This window comes from Mobula hypostoma, chromosome 3, assembly GCF_963921235.1.
Source record: "Mobula hypostoma chromosome 3, sMobHyp1.1, whole genome shotgun sequence".
In the NCBI taxonomy this organism is placed as follows: domain Eukaryota; kingdom Metazoa; phylum Chordata; class Chondrichthyes; order Myliobatiformes; family Myliobatidae; genus Mobula; species Mobula hypostoma.
In genome coordinates, this window is record NC_086099.1 from 51288196 (window position 1) to 51309125 (window position 20930).

General features: G+C 41.2%; 1 long non-coding RNA gene across 2 annotated transcripts in view; it reads right to left on the reverse strand.

Annotated features, from left to right (window-relative positions):
- The window catches only part of LOC134343994 (uncharacterized), a 110646-nt gene extending 90291 nt beyond the window's left edge, over positions 1–20355 (reverse strand). For both annotated transcript variants that reach the window (XR_010017350.1, XR_010017349.1), the window contains exon 1: positions 20178–20355. This is a non-coding gene — a long non-coding RNA (uncharacterized LOC134343994). The remainder of the gene's footprint in view (positions 1–20177) is intronic.
- Positions 20356–20930: the final 575 nt, after the last annotated feature.

Consider the following 20930-nt stretch of genomic DNA (forward strand, 5'->3'; position numbering starts at 1 on the left):
TTGTAGATGGCTTTTACGCTCTGTCTAGACATGCAGTTGTGGGTGAGAGAGAGTAGAGCAGTGGGCAAAGCACACAACGATGAGGTGTGCCAGTGTTGTTTGCCAGCAAGGAGGATATGTTATTTCCGATCAGCATAGATTGTGGTCTGCCAGTGAGAAAACTGAGGATCCGTTTTCAAAGAGGGATATGGAGGCCTAAGTTTTGGAGCTTGTTGATTAGAACTGAGGGTATAATTGTGTTGAACGCTGAGCTGTAATCAAACAACAACAGTATGACGTATGTTTTGCTGTTGTCCAGTTGTTCCATGTCTGACCGAAGGGCCAGTGAGATTGTATCCACTATAGACCTATTGTGGTTATAGGCAAATTACAACAGCTTCAGGCCTATGCTTAGGCAGGAGTTGATTCTGGCCATGACCAACCTATCAAAGCACTTCTTCACAGTAGATATAACATTCTCTAACATTCTAACAACTCTAACAGTCTAACAACTGCTATTTTTAATCTTCAACATGCTAGCAGTAAGAGTGATGGAGGCAGAAACTGTCATTGTCTGTAAAAAGTAATTTGGCGCATTACTGGAAAGTTGTGACTTGCAGAGCTATGATCCAAGTAATGGGAATAGAAATAAAATTGTGTAGTTCTTTTGATGACATAGACAAGATGGGCCAAATGGCCTATTTCTGTGCAGTGACTTTCCTCTGTTTTTATGAGATGGTGTTGGTGAATTTTTAACTTCAGTTTTTCCAGGCCACGTGATCAGTGTACTTCACAGCCCTCAGCTGCTCTTTTCTGAGTTGTGCACATCTGGGAGTTACAAGTAACGTTAGATAATGAGAGCGTTCTGAGGAGCAGAATTCCAACACTCAAATATCAATTGAGCTTAATTAATATTTGGACACATGGATGGCTTGGGGATCCAACGGAAATGTGGGCTCCATTGTGTATGATCCTTGAGTTCCCATTATCTTATAGTCAACTTCTGGATGTTGGTAATGGGGATTTGATAATGACAATGTTATTGAGTGATTGCAGCAGGTGTTCGAAGTTTCTTTAGCTGCAAAAGGTTACGGTCCGTCACTTCTGTGGCATGGTTGTTACTTGCCATTGTCAGCTCAGTCTTGTTTTGATCTACTGTGGTAAATATGTCTCTCAGCAGTCGATATTCATGATGATTCAGCTTTTCCATAAGGATCCTCTGAAAGTTCTACAGGTATGGTATAGAAAGTATCCGGCTGGGTTACATTTCATCCTGGCACAGAAACTGCTTTGCCCCGGACCGATAGCAACTACAGAGAGTGGTAAACACAGCCCAGTTCACCGCAGGCTTGGCACTTCGTTCCACCCAGTCATTTTCATGGAGCATTGCTTCAGGATGGATAACAGTATCATCACGAATGGCCGCCACCAGGCCATTCCACATTGTCCTTCTGCCGTCTGGGAGAAGATACAGGAGCCTGAAAACCAAAGTGCTACCAGAGATGCTGGCAGATGCAGATATGATAGAAATGAGACAGTTTGACATTCATAGGCAATTATGGGGTGGGGGGGAGGGGATATAAACCTTGTGAAGGCGGATGGAATTGATTTGATTGGACATGATGGTTGACATGCATTTGGGCTGAAGGGCCTGTTTCTGTGCTGTACTGTGACACCCGAATCACTACGGTAATCACTTCTGGAACTAGCTTTTAAATTCCAGATGTATTTCACTAACTGAGTTTACGTTTTGCAACCAGGGTTGTGAGATTTAATCCAGGCCCCTTGGAATGCTAATATAACTGTAATTCTGCCATTTAGAGTCTCCGCTGCCATATCAATAGTTTGCTATTCAACTCCTGGCATGAAGTATTCTGAAACAGCATGTCACCTGTGTTTCTAGCAATGCATGCTCTTCTCTGAGCAACTCCCAGCAGTTGATATGAAATGTCAGCTAGCTCAATGTCCACTGACCTTGGATGTGGTAAACATCTAAACTAACTCTCAAAACTTGCCCAAGAGCTCTCATTGAACACTGGTCCATAATTAATGAGTAGCTGTTGAGAGACCTTGGGAAATTTTGCACTTGGAAGCACAGTCCTTCTGTGCTAGTATTTTATATTTGATGCTTTGAGGTTATTTTAACCCATCCTGGCCTGTCAGGAATAGTTCAGATAAAGTAGACTCTGAAAACTTGACTAAGTCAATCCTACTCACTACCAACTGAACCAAGCCCTTGCATTAGAGAATTAAGATGGCCAACTTTTTCCTGCAAAAAACTCACATATAGAGTACAAATAATGTACCACAATAACAGTAGGATCTTAAAGTTATTTTAACTGCCGATTTTGTTTTTATTTATTCATTTACGGGATGTGGGCTTCACCAGCTAAGCCAGCATTTATTGCCCATCCTGAGTTGCCCTTACACAGCATAGAAACATAGAAACATAGAAAATAGGTGCAGGAGTAGGCCATTCGGCCCTTCGAGCCTGCACCGCCATTTATTATGATCATGGCTGATCATCCAACTCAGAACCCCGCCCCAGCCTTCTCTCCATAACCCCTGATCCCCGTAGCCACAAGGGCCATATCTAACTCCCTCTTAAATATAGCCGATGAACTGGCCTCAACTGTTTCCTGTGGCAGAGAATTCCACAGATTCACCACTCTCTGTGTGAAGAAGTTTTTCCTAATCTCGGTCCTAAAAGGCTTCCCCTTTATCCTCAAACTGTGACCCCTCGTTCTGGACTTCCCCAACATCGGGAACAATCTTCCTGCATCTAGCCTGTCCAATCCCTTTAGGATTTTATACGTTTCAATCAGATCCCCCCTCAATCTTGTAAATTCCAATGAGTACAAGCCCAGTGCATCCAGTCTTTCTTCATATGAAAGTCCTGCCATTCCAGGAATCAATCTGGTGAACCTTCTTTGTACTCCCTCTATGGCAAGGATGTCTCTCCTCAGATTAAGGGACCAAAACTGCACACAATACTCCAGGTGTGGTCTCACCAAGGCCTTGTACAACTGCAGTAGTACCTCCCTGCTCCTGTACTCGAATCCTCTTGCTATAAATGCCAGCATACCATTCGCCTTTATCACCGCCTGCTGTACCTGCATGCCCACTTTCAATGACTGGTGTATAATGACACCCAGGTCTCGTTGCACCTCCCCTTTTCCTAATCGGCCACCATTCAGATAATAATCTGTTTTCCTATTTTTGCCACCAAAGTGGATAACTTCACATTTATCCACATTAAATTGCATCTGCCATGAATTTGCCCACTCACCCAACCTATCCAAGTCACTCTGCATCCTTTTAGCATCCTCCTCACAGCTAACACTGCCACCCAGCTTCATGTCATCCGCAAACTTGGAGATGCTGCATTTAATTCCCTCATCCAAGTCATTAATATATATTGTAAACAACTGGGGTCCCAGCACTGAGCCTTGCGGTACCCCACTAGTCACTGCCTGCCATTCTGAAAAGGTCCTGTTTATTCCCACTCTTTGCTTCCTGTCTGCTAACCAATTCTCCATCCACATCAATATCTTACCCCCAATACCGTGTGCTTTAAGCTTGTACACTAATCTCCTGTGTGGGACCTTGTCAAAGGCCTTTTGAAAATCCAAATATACCACATCCACTGGTTCTCCCCTATCCACTCTACTAGTTACATCCTCAAAAAATTCTATGAGATTCGTCAGACATGATTTTCCTTTCACAAATCCATGCTGACTTTGTCCGATGATTTCACCGCTTTCCAAATGTGCTGTTATCACATCTTTGATAACTGACTCCAGCAGTTTCCCCACCACCGACGTTAGGCTAACCGGTCTATAATTCCCCGGTTTCTCTCTCCCTCCTTTTTTAAAAAGTGGGGTTACATTAGCCACCCTCCAATCCTCAGGAACTAGTCCAGAATCTAGCGAGTTTTGAAAAATTATCACTAATGCATCCACTATTTCTTGGGCTACTTCCTTAAGCACTCTAGGATGCAGACCATCTGGCCCTGGGGATTTATCTGCCTTTAATTCCTTCAATTTACCTAACACCACTTCCCTACTAACATGTATTTCGCTCAGTTCCTCCATCTCACTGGACCCTCTGTCCCCTACTATTTCTGGAAGATTATTTATGTCCTCCTTAGTGAAGACAGAACCAAAGTAATTATTCAATTGGTCTGCCATGTCCTTGCTCCCCATAATCAATTCACCTGTTTCTGTCTGTAGGGGACCTACATTTGTCTTTACCAGTCTTTTCCTTTTTACATATCTATAAAAGCTTTTACAGTCAGTTTTTATGTTCCCTGCCAGTTTTCTCTCATATCTTTTTTCCCCTTCCTAATTAAGCCCTTTGTCCTCCTCTGCTGAGCTCTGAATTTCTCCCAGTCCTCAGGTGAGCCACTTTTTCTGGCTAATTTGTGTGCTTCTTCTTTGGAATTGATACTATCCCTAATTTCTCTTGTCAGCCACGGGTGCACTACCTTCCTTGATTTATTCTTTTGCCAAACTGGGATGAACAATTGTTGTAGTTCATCCATGCAACCTTTAAATGCTTGCTATTGCATATCCACCGTCAATCCTTTAAGTGTCATTTGCCAGTCTATCTTAGCTAATTCACGTCTCATACCTTCAAAGTTAACCCTCTTTAAGTTCAGAACCTTTGTTTCTGAATTAACTGTTGCACTCTCCATCTTAATGAAGAATTCCACCATATTATGGTCACTCTTACCCAAGGGGCCTCTCGCGACAAGATTGCTAATTAACTCTTCCTCATTGCTCAAAACCCAGTCCAGAATAGCCTGCTCTCTAGTTGGTTCCTTGACATGTTGGTTCAAAAAACCATCCCGCATACATTCCAAGAAATCCTCTTCCTCAGCACCTTTACCAATTTGGTTCACCCAATCTACATGTAGATTGAAGTCACCCATTAGAACTGCTGTTCCTTTATTGCACACGTTTCTAATTTCCTGTTTAATACCATCTCCAACCTCACTACTACTGTTAGGTGGCCTGTACACAACTCCCACCAGCGTCTTCTGCCCCTTAGTGTTACGCAGCTCTACCCATATCGATTCCACATCTTCCCGGCTTATGTCCTTCCCTTCTATTGCGTTAATCTCTTCTTTAACCAGCAACGCCACCCCACCTCCCCTTCCTTCATGTCTATCCCTCCTGAATATTGAATATCCCTGAATGTTGAGCTCCCATCTTTAGTCACCCTGGAGCCATGTCTCTGTGATCCCAACTATATCATAATCATTAATAACAATCTGCACTTTCAATTCATCCACCTTATTACGAATGCTCCTTGCATTGACACACAAAGCCTTCAGGCGCTCTTTTACAACTCTCTTAGCCCTTATACAATTACGTTGAAAAGTGGCCCTTTTTAATGCTTGCCCTGGATTTGTCGGCCTGCCACTTTTACTTTTCTCCTTAGTACTTTTTGCTTCTACCCTCACTTTACACCCCTCTGTCTCTCTGCACTGGTTCCCATCTCTCTGTTGTGAACTAACCTCCTCACGCCTAGCCTCTTTAATTTGATTCCCACCCCCCAACCATTCTAGTTTAAAGTCACCTCAGTAGCCCTCGCTAATCTCCCTGCCAGGATATTGGTCCCCCTAGGATTCAAGTGTAACCTGTCCTTTTTGTACAGGTCACGCCTGCGCCAAAAGAGGTCCCAATGATCCAAAAACTTGAATCCCTGCCCCCTGCTCCAATCCCTCAGCCACGCATTTATCCTCACCTCATCGCATTCCTACTCTCACTGTCACGTAGCACAGGCAGTAATCCCGAGATTACTACCTTTGCGGTCCTTTTTCTCAACTCCCTTCCCAGCTCCCTATATTCTCCTTTCAGGACCTCATCCCTTTTCCTACCTATGGCATGTTGGCTGTCATCATCTCAATTGGTGACATACACTTTGTGGCCACTTTATTAATACCTCTTGGATCTAATGAAATGCCATTAAGTGCATAATTATGGTCCTCTGCTGTAGGCCATCCACTTCCAGATTCGACATGTTTTTTACATTCAGAAGTGCTTTTCTGCACACCACTATGGTAATGCATGGTTATTTCAGTTACTGTCAGCTTGAACCAGTCTGGCCATTCTCCTCTGACCTCTTTCATTAACAAGTTGTTTTTGCCCACAGAACTGCTGCGCACTGGAAGTATTTTTTGTTTCTTGCTCCGTTCTCAGTACACTCTAGAAACCAGATCCCAGGAGATCAGCAGTTTCTGAGATACTCAAACCATTCTGCCTGGCACCAACAATCATTTCATTTTCAAAGTCTCTTAGATTGCATTCCTTCTTGATCCTGATGCTTGGTCTGAACAACAACTGAATGTCTTGACCATGTTTGCATGATTTCATGCACTGAGCTGCTGCCACATGATTGGCTGATTAGATATTTGCATTAACAAGCAGGTATACTTAATAAAGTGGCCACGGACTGTATGGTTTGCAGGAAGAAAAGCTTATGAATAAGGCTTTGGTATTTTTTGTAAGGTCAGGAGAAATGAGAGCTCCTATGAGTACCATTAGGAAAGTCTGGGCCCTGGAATTTCCTGTTTCACACCACCGAGATCTTGTTGAAAACCTGTTTCCTTCAATGCCTTATCCAGGTTTCCTGGCTAGCCACCCACTTTTTTCACCTGTTTCATGTGGTCAGCAAGCCAATGGAATATGAATGACTCTGATGAAATGCTAAAATAGTTCAGGCTTCAAATTTATGATTTGGGTGTGCAAAAACTTGAGGCCGCTTTAACATTCCCTCCCATCTCATTCTGTTAAATTCATCATCCACATTGATAAAATGGTTTCCTATTATTGGCCATTCTGTTGATTCAATAGCTAAAATCTCCTTTGTATTAAGCGGATGTTTAATTATCAAATATGAAACTTCTAACCAGTCCGATTATGTTACCTAATATAAGCACACAAGGGCTAGAACTTCTTTTGCATATATCAATACAACATTCCCTATATACATCAGATGTTAAGGTTGGTCTCAGTAAACTTTGGAATGATTAATAATATGTAAATTTGAGCAAGATTTTGTAAATGGTGAAGTGTGTAACTTAGTCCTGGTTACTAAAAAATGAAACCAGCTTTCCATCAGGTAGGCTTTGATTCCAGTGAATATTCTTCAGGAGTAGAAACTGATTTAAGGTGTAGAATATTGATCAACTTCCAGAATTTGCAATGAATCTTCTATGCATGTTATGAAAATAATTTCTGCACATCTGTTGAAAATAACCTGGACATGTATAGTAACCTAGATATAAAATATGTACCAAAATCCAAAATGGAACATTTATCTTTCTGGTTTATTCATTGCTGTTAGAGAATCTTTTCAGAAAAGAATATCTCTCTCTGTTATTTTGTCAACTCATGGCAATGACTTAAAAGCAATATGATCTGACGAGGCCCCTTCCTTTATCAATACAAGTGATCAGTGCTCTGGCATGTCTATTAAATTAGTAAGCTTGTTTTAACAAATTCAGGCTGGCTGCCATAGAATCTCTAGAATATCTCCAAATCCTTATTAATTTGACTAACTGGTCTGTCTTTAGTCTCTTCATTATTCGTACTTCAAATCTGTAATTAAAAGGATAATTTGTTGAATGCAGCACCCTAGGCTTGAAGGAAATCCATCCATTAGACATTCTGCACTTTAAAAGCTATGGATCAAATTTTTCATACCTGTTCTCACAGAAAATTCAATACTCTGACTTTGCTATCTGGATTGGAACCTTTGCAGAAATCCTTAAAATAGCTTTGCATTCAATCTTCATTAAATTGGGTTGAAATATTTATATAAGGAAAAACTTATCCGTAATCATGTGCACTACTTGTTCAATGCAACTGAATTTGAGAAGTGTCAAACAACAATGATGTATTTTACATTAATCAATTATGACAGAGGACTCAAATGTACCCCAAAAAGTGGTAATAACTATTTATGATCAAGGAACTGATCAGAGATGTGAATGCACAGTACGCAAATGTCTGTAAAAATGATACAACTAACCAATATCAATAAAACCTATAATGTCATTTCATTAATTTATAGTGGTATGGCACAAATAGACAAGAAGATCTTATGAATCTTTTTAAGTCACTCAACTGGAGGGGTGTATGCAAATCGGGGACTCCACTTCAAAATGATATCAAGGTTTTAGAAAGGGTTCAGAGGGGATTGATCAGAACAATAGCAGGGATGGAAAATTCAGTTATTAAATCGACAAGTGAGTTTTGGTTTGCCTTCTACAAACTGCTGGAAATTGCAAGGTGCTTTAAAGAGTTTTTTTCATATATTTCTAGATTTTTGCATTGGATAGATAGAAAAAAATGTATACATTTGCCAATAGACACAGAGCAGTAAGTTTGCAGACGATGGTGGCATTTTTGACAGTACAGAGGGTAACCTGAGGCTACAGGGCGACATCAAAGTGTTGGCAAAATGGACTGAAAAATGGCAGATGGAGCTTAACCCTGATAAGTAGTAGTAGTAGTAGTCATACTTTATTGATCCCGGGGGAAATTGGGTTTTCGTTACAGTTGCACCATAATAAATGTGAGGTGATGCATTTTGGGAGTTCCAATGATGCCAGTGAGGACTTGCACCATGAATGGTAAGGACCTGGGTGGGACAGAGGAATAAACCGAACTTTGTGTGCAAGTCCAGAGACCCATGAAAGGTGATAGCACAGCTAGATAATGCAGTTAAGAAAACATATATCGAGTATCAAGACATCGAGTACAAAACAAGGACATTATGTTACAACTTTATAACATATTGATCAGTCTTCAGATGAAGTACTGTTTGTGACTCTAGTAACCAAGGATGTGATATTGCTGGAGAGCTGCAGAGAAGGTTCATGGGACATTGCTGGGATGGAACACTTTGTTTATGAGGAGAGACTGGAGAGGATAGGTATGTTTTCCCCAGAGTGGAGAAGGTTAACTGAGAACATCACTGTGGTATATAAAATTATGTGGGGTATAGACAGAATAGACTGCAAGCAACACATCCTCTTATTGGAAGTGAATAAAACTAGAGGACGTAGATCCACGGTGAAGGCTGAAATTTTAAGGGGAACTGAGGGAGATCTTCTTCACTCCAAGAGTTCTGGGTATCTAGAATTCTTTGCCAGAGGGAGTGATGAAAACAGAGTCATTGACAGCATTCAGGAATGCCTAGATGAGCATTGAAAGCTGTGGGACAAGTGCTAGCAATTGGGATTCATACAGATGGGTGCCCACTGATGTATAGATGGTGTGTGAAGAGGGAGGGCCGATTGGCCTACTTGTTGCATGATCTTATAACTCTATAAAATATTTACGATAACATCATGAAGAAGATGAACAAACACCATTTTTTAATTTCATCAAATTGCCATAACCTGGGATACATTCCCTATAATGAGGTGGAGACAAAATCAATACAGCAGTTCATTTCGAAAGGAAACTGGACAACTATTTGAAACAGGAAATATCATGGTCAAGACAAAAGAGGAACTTGGACTATGTGGTAATTCCTGGTTCTAGCACAAGCATGATAGACTGAATTTTGCATGCTCCTTTACACTCTCCAATTCCATAAATATGAGTTTGTTTCTATGAGTCTGTGTGCTATACTGAAGGCATACTGAATTGTTTTCAATCAGTTGTCACCACAACAAAGAATTTACAAAAATAATTTATCAACAGCAGTGGACTAATTGCATTAATACTTCTTAACAGTGTGGTATAGTGGGCTGGGAAATATTAACATACATATCAGGATCAATCTGATCTTTCAGCAGTCCGTAGTTCAAAAAATGAGGGTTTGTTGCTTTCCAAAGTTTATTGAAGATTCTTTGGTGTTACTTGTTGCAAAAGAATGACTGGGTGATCTTTTTCATTTTTTCAGTTCTGCTTGAGTTACTGGAGAAATCCCATTTAGAGGGAAATGTTATTTTGTGGCTTGGACTACTGCAAAGTGATCAGAGTGGTGTGTTCTGAAGAGTCAGTGTCTTGCTTCAGGGGAGGAATTCCACAGAGGTTGGAGGAATTAACCTTTATCATTGTTCTTGTTCATCATCCAGTCATAGAGGGTAGTGAGCTGTATTATGATTGGAACTATGGAAACAGGAACATATATCATGCTTATCTTACAAAGAAAAATATGAACAGAATACAACATAATATTTCATTACACTGTCCTGGTCACTGATGCTTTTTAAAAGGTTAAAGATGATTTACTTACATATCTAAAATAGGGCAAACGGACGTGTAGCTTTGGGAATTTGAAGTTGAAACATGGCCTAAAGTTAATCGCTAAAATCAGATTTATTTGTCTAGGATAATAATGGAGGTGAAGCAGGTCTTTCAGAACTCAGCCCCAGCTCTGCATTTCATGAATATGGAACTCTTGAAGTGAGAAGAGGTATGATTATTTTTCTCTTACGGGGAAGGTTCAGAGAAATATCCAAGTTATCTTGCTGTACCCATCGAAATCTAGGTAACCGAGCAACAAATATATAAACCACTGGGACAGGCAACAGCAAGAATGAATAGGAAGAACCTAAGTATATGTGAGCACCTGACACACCTGTTTTTTGCATTTAAAACATGAATTAAAAAATATTGTGCAACTTGGAAAGTTTAGGTTCTTGACAGACCTATTCTTTCACAAATTATGTCATATCCAAATGGGGAACAGTAATAAATCTCTCACTGTCTTGGCTCTATAATGAGTATTTCAAATTGAACAAGTTTCCATTCAGTGGAAAACTTTCGGACTGACGGCATCATGGTCTGGTATGGAAACTCCAATGCATAAAAATGCAAGAGACTACAAAGGATAGTGGACTCAGCGAGTTCCATCACAGGTACCTCTCTCCCCACCATCGACATTGAGAAACAATGTCTCAGGAAGGTGACAGCACATCATTAGGGATTCCGGCTATTCGAGCCATGCCCCCTACTCAATGCTGCCATCAGGCAGGAGGTACAAGAGATCAAAGACATCTTCTTCTTCACTGCCATCAAGTTCTGTAACTAACCTGAATGTTGTTATGTCAACACCCTGTCATCACCCTGACACGGTAGTGTCAAAACAACCTCTCCCTCAACATCGCACGAACAAAGGAGCTGGTTGTGGACTACAAGAGGAATGGAGACAGGCTAACCCCTATAGACATCAATTGATCTGGGGGTGAGAGGGTGAACAGCTTTAAGTTCCTTGGCATACACATCACCGAGGAATTCACGTGGTCTGTACATACCGACTGTGTGGTGAAAAAGGCACAACAGCACCTCTTTTACCTCGGACAGTTGAAGAAGTTTGGTATAGCCCCCCAACTTCTAAGAACTTTCGACAGGGGCACGATTGAGAGCATCCTGACTGGCTGCATCACTGTCTGGTATAGGAACTGTACTTCCCTCAATTGCAAGACTCTGCAGAGAGTGGTGTGGGCAGCCCAGCGCATCTGTAGATGTGAACTTCCCATTATCTAGGGTAATTACAAAAACAGGTGTGTAAAAAGGGCCCAAAGGATTGGAGTCACCCAACCACAAACTGTTCCAGCTGCTGCCATCATGGAAACAGTACTGCAGCATGAAAGCCAGGACCAACAGGCTCCGGGACAGCTTCAGAGACTGATTAAATCATGTTGATTCAACTGTATTTCTATGTTATATTGATTACCCTGTTGTACATAATATTTATTATAAATTACTATAATTGCACATTGCACATTTGAACAGAGACGTAACATAAAGATTTTTACTCCTTATGTATTTGAAGGATGTAAGTAATAAAGTCAATTCAATTCAATTTGATGTTTGCTCTATCATGTATGTTATGTATAATTTATATTACCTGATATTTGTCATATCTGTAGTGTACTGTGCTGTTCTAAAAAGACTAATTCTTATGACATTTATACATTGGGTATATGACCATAAGCTTGGACTTGAAATTTGCTCTACTGATGATAGAGTTTGCAAGCATGCCTGATGTTGGAAAAAAGCCTTGGTGCGACGTTGTGGCTTGTAAATATCCAAAATCAGTCGATTGATAGTGGAAAGTATGAATTCTTGGGATGGAGGATGGTGCCAATCAAACCCTTTTCTTTGGCCTTTGTAGCATTGAGCTTCTTGAATGTGCCGTATCTCTCAACAATATCAGCCTCTCCGTTCAGTAAGATTCTGGCTCACAGTATTTGTACAGTACCATACCTGAAGCCAAGGCAGGGGTGTGACCAGGGTGCAGCGATCCCACATGGGCTGGGGTTGGAGGGGAAGCTGCCATTCCCAGAGTGGATATCGAGGGCGGGTGGGATGAGAGTGGGGGGGGAGGGGGGAGAATTAGATAGGGAAGGAGGAGGTGGTGGAGTGCAGAGGCCTAGAGAAGAGAGGTGCGATGCCTAGTGCAGGTACAGAGGGAGGGGGCTAAGAGCAGGGTGCGAAGGAGAGGATAGGGTCTGAGTGAGGGTGGGAGGAGGTTATGATGGCATGAGGCAATGAAGGAGAGAAGAATCGAGTGTGGGAGGGCTCTAATGAGTGTTGAGTGGAATGGGGAGGACAGTAGGTGGGAAGTGGGGAAGATTCATTGGGCAAGAACAGCAGTGCCTGTGCCTACCCATGTATATACCGGTGACAAGCACCTGCATTTCTGTCCTCTAATATACGTGAATTAATGTCCATTGGGCAGGATCTGCTCGGCAGTTGCCTTGCACCCTCTTGCAGAGCAGTAAAACTTTGCTCCAACAAATCCACATGACCACCACTCCCAGAAATGAGAGGGGCAGAAAAAGGAGAAAAAATTATTTCAGGACAAAGATGTGGACAGTTCATCAATGGTAGTGCTGTTGAATATCACAGTCAGGCTGTCTGTTGTCAATGATAATCTTTTGGCACAGGTATTACTGATCACTTACGAGTCCTCATCCAAATGTTGATAGCAGTCAATTAAGCATTGCATTGGGAAAACAGGCAGGAGGATTTAACCTACAGTTTGGGAAAGATGGTTTTAGAGGCAATTGCAAGAAAGGAGTTTTAAAGTACTTTGTGGGGCTAATGGCATCCAGGTGTTTCCTTTGAGAAGAAGGTGTGGCACTGGCAGTTTTTGAAAGGAATCGAGTACCAATTGAAGAGCTAGACCATTAAGAATGCCATAAGACCTAGGAACACAATGAGGTCATTCCGCACATTGTGTCTGCCCCCCCCCCCCCATTTCACCATGGCTGATTTATTGTCCTATTTTTATGTATTCACATATATTTTGACCTTTACGGGTTGCTGTCAAGTTTCCGTATGTTTCGTATTGAACATAGTGTGATAGGGTATTCTGGGTAGATGACGTACAAGCAAAATAAACAGTTGCACATTTGTTCCTCACCTCTCTGCCTCTCGTGTGTGTTATTCATGGCATCCAGCTTCCCAGCACCACCAATTCAACAATTAGTGTTGAGGTGACAAGCCTACACATGATACTTATTGCTTCATTCCCTTCGGTCTGTGTGCAGCGTTGGCAGTGTACCACTGTGTAATATGGGTGAGCAAAAATAAAATGCCATGCGCCACAGGAAAATGGCCGCAGGAAGAATCCAAGGGGAGAGAACGAGAATGGGACAGTTCCATAAAACAAGTAAAAGAGGGAGAGAGAGACAGATTGCACTAGTTAACTTTTCTGGAACATGACTGTTTGCAAATGGCAACAATGTTTGGAAGTATGAGGCTGTATGACAAAATGACAGAGGAATGGAGTTCATACACTGAAAGGCTTGAATACTTTGCACTGGCAAATCAAATATCAGATTATATATCACGTTCCAACTTTTCTGACAGTGTTGGGTGCAAAACCATTACATTTATTATGCAATCCAGTGCAATCTGCTAGGCCTGGTGGTAAGCCTTATGAGGACACAGTTAAAGACTTAAAGGATCACTTGATTATTGTTGAGATTTTAGATTTCATAAAAGGAATCAAGAGGAAGGTGAGTCTATTTCACAGTTTGTGGTGTTGCTGAAGCAGTTATCTGAACAATGCGATTTTGAGCCGTTGCTGAAGGACACGTTATGCCATAGTCTCATTTGTGGTCTGTATAATGAGGCAACTCAGAAGCATTTGCTTGCTGAAGACAGACTAGCATTACAGAAGGTCATTGAAATCAGTATATCTACGGAGATGGCAGCTAAAGAAGCAAGGCTATTAAGCACACCTTCCCGATGTTTCTACTGTCTTTAAGAATAAAACACCTAATTGCATTCAGTGTTACTGTTTGCCAAAACTGGGCATTCAGCAAAAGAATGCTGGTAAGAATTTAGATTGCTGAAGCTGTGGCAAAAAAGGGCACATTGACGCACCTGTAAAAGTAGAAAGACACTGTCAACCAAAAACACTGTAATAAAGAAAAAAGACTCTTGGAAAAACAAAAAGGAACACGTGAACAAGATGGAGCATACTGAGGATGGACTGAATGACTCTCACTCTGTGGTTGAAGAAACTTTGCATGTTTCCATGTTTGTATACACCCAGTTGGTGCAGTCACCAGTAGTTCCTGTCCTAAAAAGGGATGGGTCTTTAATGCTTTGTGGAGACTTCAAGGTAACTATTAACCCAATTTATTTTTTTTCCCTTTCTTTTCAAATCTTTTTATTGTATATATAGGAAAAATAACATGAGTACATCGAAGTAACAACACTTACAATGCCTCAAAAAAACCCATTATCTTAAAGATTGAAAACAAAAATTTGTGATAACAAAACAAAACCTACTGAGCAGAAAAGTGAGAAAATAAAAGAGAACCCATTAGGTGTACAACCCCGGAGCCATGCGTCATACAAAAAGCTTCTAAAAATAAACATCAAACCGCCAGCAAGAAAAGAAAATATACTAAAAAAATTTACAATTAGATCGTGGAAAAATTATATCAATTAACTCAAATGATAATAACGAGCAAATGAGCCCCATCTTTTCTCAAAATCAAATAAAGGTTCAAAGGTTCGACTTCGAATTTTCTCCAAACTAAGACATAGCATCACTTGAGAGAACTATTGTGACAAAGTGAGAGCTGATGTATCCTTCCACTTCAACAAAATGGCCCTCCTAGCTATCAATGTAACAAATGCAATAACATGTTGGTCAGATACAGAAATACCATGAATATTTTGAGGAACTATTCCAAAAAGCACAGTTAATTTATTAGGTTGTAAATTAATTTTAAGTGCTTTAGAAATTGTTGAGAAAACCGACTTCCAGAACTGTTCCAATATAGAACAAAACCAAAACATATGTGTCAATGTAGCTATCTCAGTTTACATCTATCACAATGACTATCAACAATGGGAAAGATTTTAGAAAGTCTCTCCTTTGTCAAATGATAACGATGTACAATTTTAAATTGAATCAATGAATGGCTAGCACAAATTGAAGAAGAGTTACCCAACTTCAATATCCGCATCCAATCCTCCGTCATAAAAGTCAAATTAAGTTCCTTTTCCCAATCCTGTTTAATCTTAGATAAAGGACGCTTATCCCATTGTAATAATAAATTATAAATTCTTCCAATAGAACCCTTAATCAAAGGATTCATACTCATAACAGTATCTAACAGGTCAGCCTCCAATGTGTAAGGGAAATTACTTAAATATTTTTGTAAAAAATATCTAACTTGAAGGTATTGCAGAAAGTGTGAGTATGAAAGAGAATATTTATCAATTAATTGTTCAAAGGACATCAATCTATCTTCTTTAAATAAATCCAAAAAAGAATTAATACCTTTATTTTTCCAAAGTAAAAAAATTGGATCACTCAAAGAAGGCTTAAAAAAGTAATTTCAGTAGATTAAACTGCAAAGTTTAACTTTTTCATTAACCCAATTTATATGTTTGAACAATACCCTCTTCCCCTTGTTGATGACCTTTTTGCAGGACTGGCCAGAGGACAGACACTTAGGAAGATTAACTTATGTCAAGGAGACAGGGTCACAGGAACCGTTGCCCATAGTGACTCACAAAGAATGTTCCTCGACCGAAGGCATCTGTTTGGCATCACCCCTTTGCTCCTGCACATCTTCAGCGAGCAATGGCCCAGATCCTGAGCGGGCTGACAGGAGCTCAATGCTATTTAGACGACTTACTCGTGACTGCAAAAATGAGTGTCAGCACCTACAAAATTTGTTTGCCTCACTACAAGGATTCAAGGAATAATGGCTAAGGGTCCAGAGGGACAAATGTGGGTTCTTTCAACAATTGATTGAACACTTGGGCTATGTGATCAACAACTCAGGGCTTCATAAGGCACCAGCAAAGGTGAAGGCAATTGTGGCGGTGCCATCATCATAGAACGTTAGTCAATAAACATCTTTCTCAGGACTACTAACAAATGTGCAATGTTTGTTCCTAACCTAGGAAACATGCTGAAACTACTTCATGAGATTTTAAATAAATCAACATATTGGCAGTTGGCATATTGCTGCAAAAACAGGTCAAAACAGCTTTGTCACGATCTGAAGCACTCACACAATTCAGCCCATCATTACCCACACAGTTGTCCTCAGACACACCACCTATGGTGTGGGGGCAGTTATCTCACATATCATGCTGACAGGTGAAGAGCATTCAATCATTTTCAAATCAAATACATTAAGCAAAGCAGAAAGCCACAATGCTTAGATTGAGTAGAAAGCAATTGCCATTATCTTTGGAGTTAAGAAATTCCATCAATTCCCTTTTGGTCGATGATTTACACTACTGACAGATCATCACCCATTGACGTCAATTTTTGGTCCACATGTGGGAATTTCTTCCCTGGCTGTTAGTTGATTGCGACATTGGGCTCTGCTACAGTCTGCACATCAGTACAATATAAAGCACAGAAGGTCCGAGCACCATCCAAATGCTAGTAGACTATCCAGACTTCCCTTACCTATTACAGCTCCAGAGCCATTCCCGAAAGAGATCTTTTACGTCAAGGAAGTACCTATAGCTCTGTTAACTGCCAATAAAGATGAAATATGAGGGCAGACAAGCCAATAATATGAAGCAGGATACCAAAAGTTTTTTCAGCTATATAAGAGTAAAGGGAGATGAGAGTTGATATTGGATCACTGGAAAATGATGCTGGTGAGGTAGTAATGGGGGACAAAGAAATGGCAGATGAACTTAATGGGTACCTTGCATCTGTCTTCACTGTGGAAGACACTAGCAGTGTGCCAGAGATCTGTGAGTGTCAGGGAGCAGGAGTAAGTGACATTGCTATTACAAAGGAAAAAGTGTTAGGCAAACCCATAGGTCTGAAGGTGGATAAGTCACCTGGGCCAGATGGACTGCATCCCACAAACCTGAGAGAGGTTGCTGAAGAGAGAACAGATGCATTGGTCATGATCCTTCAAGAATCACTTGAGTCTGGCATGGTCCCAGAGGACTGGAAGATTGAAAATGTCACTCCACTCTTTAAGAAGAGAGGAAGGCAAAAGAAAGGAAATTATAGGCCAACATGAGGAAATCTGCAGATGCTGGAAATTCAAGCAACACACATCAAAGTTGCTGGTGAACGCAGCAGACCAGGCAGCATCTCTAGGAAGCAGTAAAGTTGACGTTTTGGGCCGAGACCCTTTGTCAGGACAAAATTATAGGCCAGTTAGCCTACCCTTAGAGTTTGGGAAATTGTTGGACTCTATTATTAAGGATGAGGTTTCAGAATACTTGGAGAATGATGATAAAATAAGTCAAAGCTAGCATGGCTTCTGTAAAGGGAAATCTTGCCTGACAAATCTGTTAAAGTTCTTCAAGGAAGTAACAAGCAGGGTGGACAAAGGAGAGGCAGTGGATGTCATTTACTTGGAGTTTCAGAACGCGCTTGATAAGGTGCCACAGATGAGGCTGCTTAACAGGATAAAATCCTCTGGTGTTATGGGAAAAATATTGGCATGGATAGCAGAATGGCTGACAGGCAGGAGGCTGTGAGTAGGAATAAAAGAGGCCTTTACTGGTTGGCTGCCAATGACTAGTGGTGTTCCTCAGGGGTCAGCATTGAGATTGCTACTTTTCACCTTGTTTGTCTATGATTTGGATAACAGAATTGATGGCTTTGGGACAAATACTGTGGATGATACGAAGATAGGTGGAGGGGTAGGTAGTGCTGAGGAAGCAATGCAATTGCAGCAGGACTTAAACAAATTGGAAGAATGGGTGAAAAAATGGCAAAAGCCAGCCTTGAAAAATGTATGATAATGCATTTTGGTAAAAGAACAATAATGCGGACTATTATCTAAATGGGGAGAAGGTTCAAATATCAGAGGTGCAGAGGGAATTAGGAATCCTCATGCAAGACTCCCAGCAGGTTAATTTAAAGGTTGAGTCTGTGATAAAGAAGGCAAATGCAATGTTGGCATTTATTTCAAGAGGAATACAAAAGCAAGGAGGTAATGCTGAGGCTTTATAAGGTACTAGTCAGGCCATACTTGTTTTGTCAACAGTTCTGGGCCCCATATCTCAGAGGGGATGTGTTGTCATTGGAAAGAGTCCAGAGGAGGTTCACAAGAATGATTCTGTGACTGAAGGGGTTAACATATGAGGAGCGTTTGGCAGATGTGGGCCTGTACTCACTAGAATTTAGAAGAATGCGTGGAGATCTCATTGACACCTACCAAACGTTGAAAAGTCTAGATAGGGTGGATGTGGAGCAGATGTTTCCAGTGGTGGGAATATCCAGAACTAGGGGCACAGCCTAAAACTTGAGGGATGACCACTTAGAACAGAGGTCAGGAGGAATGCTTTTAGCCAGAGAGTAGTATATTTGTGGAAAGTTCTATAACAGACTGCTGTGGAGGCCAAGTCTGTTGGTATATTTAAGGCTGAAGTTGATTGCGTCCTGATCGGTCAGGGCATCAAAGGATATGGCAAGAAGACAGGTGTGTGGGGTTGAGTGCAATCCGGGATCAGCCATGATGGAATGACAGAGCAGACTCGATGGACTGAATGGCCTATATCTGCAGCTATGTCTTATGGTCTAACTGCAGCACACATGTACTGACCCTGTTCTATCCAAAGTGGTGAACATGGTAACTCACAAAGGGAAAGGAGAGCCAGCCATAGAATTCAAACCTTACCAGGCTTGACGGAAGGAGTTCACAGTCCAAGCAGGATGCTTGCTATGGGGCTACCGTGTTCTCATTCCTCCGCCATTAAGGAAGCAAGTGCTTGACGAGCTACATGCAGGATACTGTGGTGTAGTTTGGATGAAAGAAATCGCATGCAGCTACTTCTGGTGGCCGGGACTACATGTAACCATTGATGAAAAGGCCATAGCATGCCCACATCATCAGCAAGTGAGTAAGTTCCTCAATTTTCTTTGATTCCATGGGAATGGACTGCATTGATTTTGGAGGATCTATAGAAGGCCACGTCTTGATCACAGTGGATGCACACAGCAAATGGGCCGAGGTTACCATCTAGAGAAGGCATGTTGATTAGCTGTCGCCCACTTCAGAGGCTACTGAAGACCAACACAAACTGACCAATCAAGATCCAACTGAAACGGGACTGGATTTTGAGACAACTGCAGAACCACCACTAAGATCAAATGACACAGCCAGTGCTCCCCCATCACCTGTGCTTTCTGAGGTGCCCCCTATGGACAATGCAGTACCCAAGCCAAAATCTATACATACAGCACCAAGAAATAAAATGACATTGGCATTGTGCTCAGGTCATTGGTACCCTCACAGGACCGGTTGCCTCTGGATAGCTTGGATCTCTAATTTAGTGACTAACCCTTAGCACATGGGGCACAATAATCCCCAGGGCTATGGCTGGAAATAGAGGCAGTCTGCACTCTTTCCATAGTTTAGAAAAAAGTGTGTTTTGTTGTTAGTTCAATTTGATGATTATTCCATTGAATGTTAATAGTTTAACAGCTGGTCTGTTTATGAGAATGGAGAGAAACCTTTAAAATAAGGGGGGAGAGATATGTTAGGTATTCATGTATATCATGACCCGTACAGATTGCTATCAAGCTTCCCTGTGTATCACTTACTGAACAAATGTGAGAGGGCATTCTGGGTAGATGAACTACAAGTAAAATAAAACAGCTGCACATTTGTTCCTCTCCTCTCTGTCTCTCGAGTGTGTTATTCATGGCTACCCGGCTTCCCAGTACCACAAATATAACACTTCTCAACCCCATTTGCTTACCATTCTGTGCTCACTTGTCTTTCTCCGTAACACTGTACTTTGGCATTTGGGATTTGCCGCTTTGTCTTTCACCAAACAGCCTTCAGTACGAGAATTTGACAAAGTCCACAATTTGCAGCTTCACTGAGAACTGTAGTTGTTTGATCACTATTTTTCTGCCTTGTATTCTGCTGTTTGAGCTATGTAGCTTAATATTCTGATTGCTCTATTGTTTGCTATTCTATGATGTCTTCACATGTTTACCAATAAGTCTCCTTCAGATTTGTCCTTGACTATCAACGTTATCTGTAGAACAGATAGTGGGGAGATAGTCAAGGACAAAGTTAAAGGAAACCTATTGGTAAATATTTGCAACCAATGCAGCAGTTCATTCTTACAGACAACAGTTTATATTCTCTCACTTCTTGCATTATTTTCAGCATGCTCTGGAACCTCTGCTACTCACAGACTGGTACCCTTTGCATATTTAGCAGTTGCCAAGTTCCTGAATCCCTGTGAGTAGATTTGAATGCTAACACATTGGAATGCTAACACATCCATTAGGGATCTCTTCTCCTACCTAGGCCTGTATTTGTCCAACAAATTTGAATATGGATGCCTATTAGTCAATTTCCTTTACATTCCCATTATTTTCACTGGATCTCTACAGGTTTGAGCTTAGGTTTCCATGTGAGATTTTGCCAAATGGCTTTTGCAAGGTTGGGCAAAACACACTTTCCATTTTTTATCCTTACTTTCTCAAAATCACAAGAA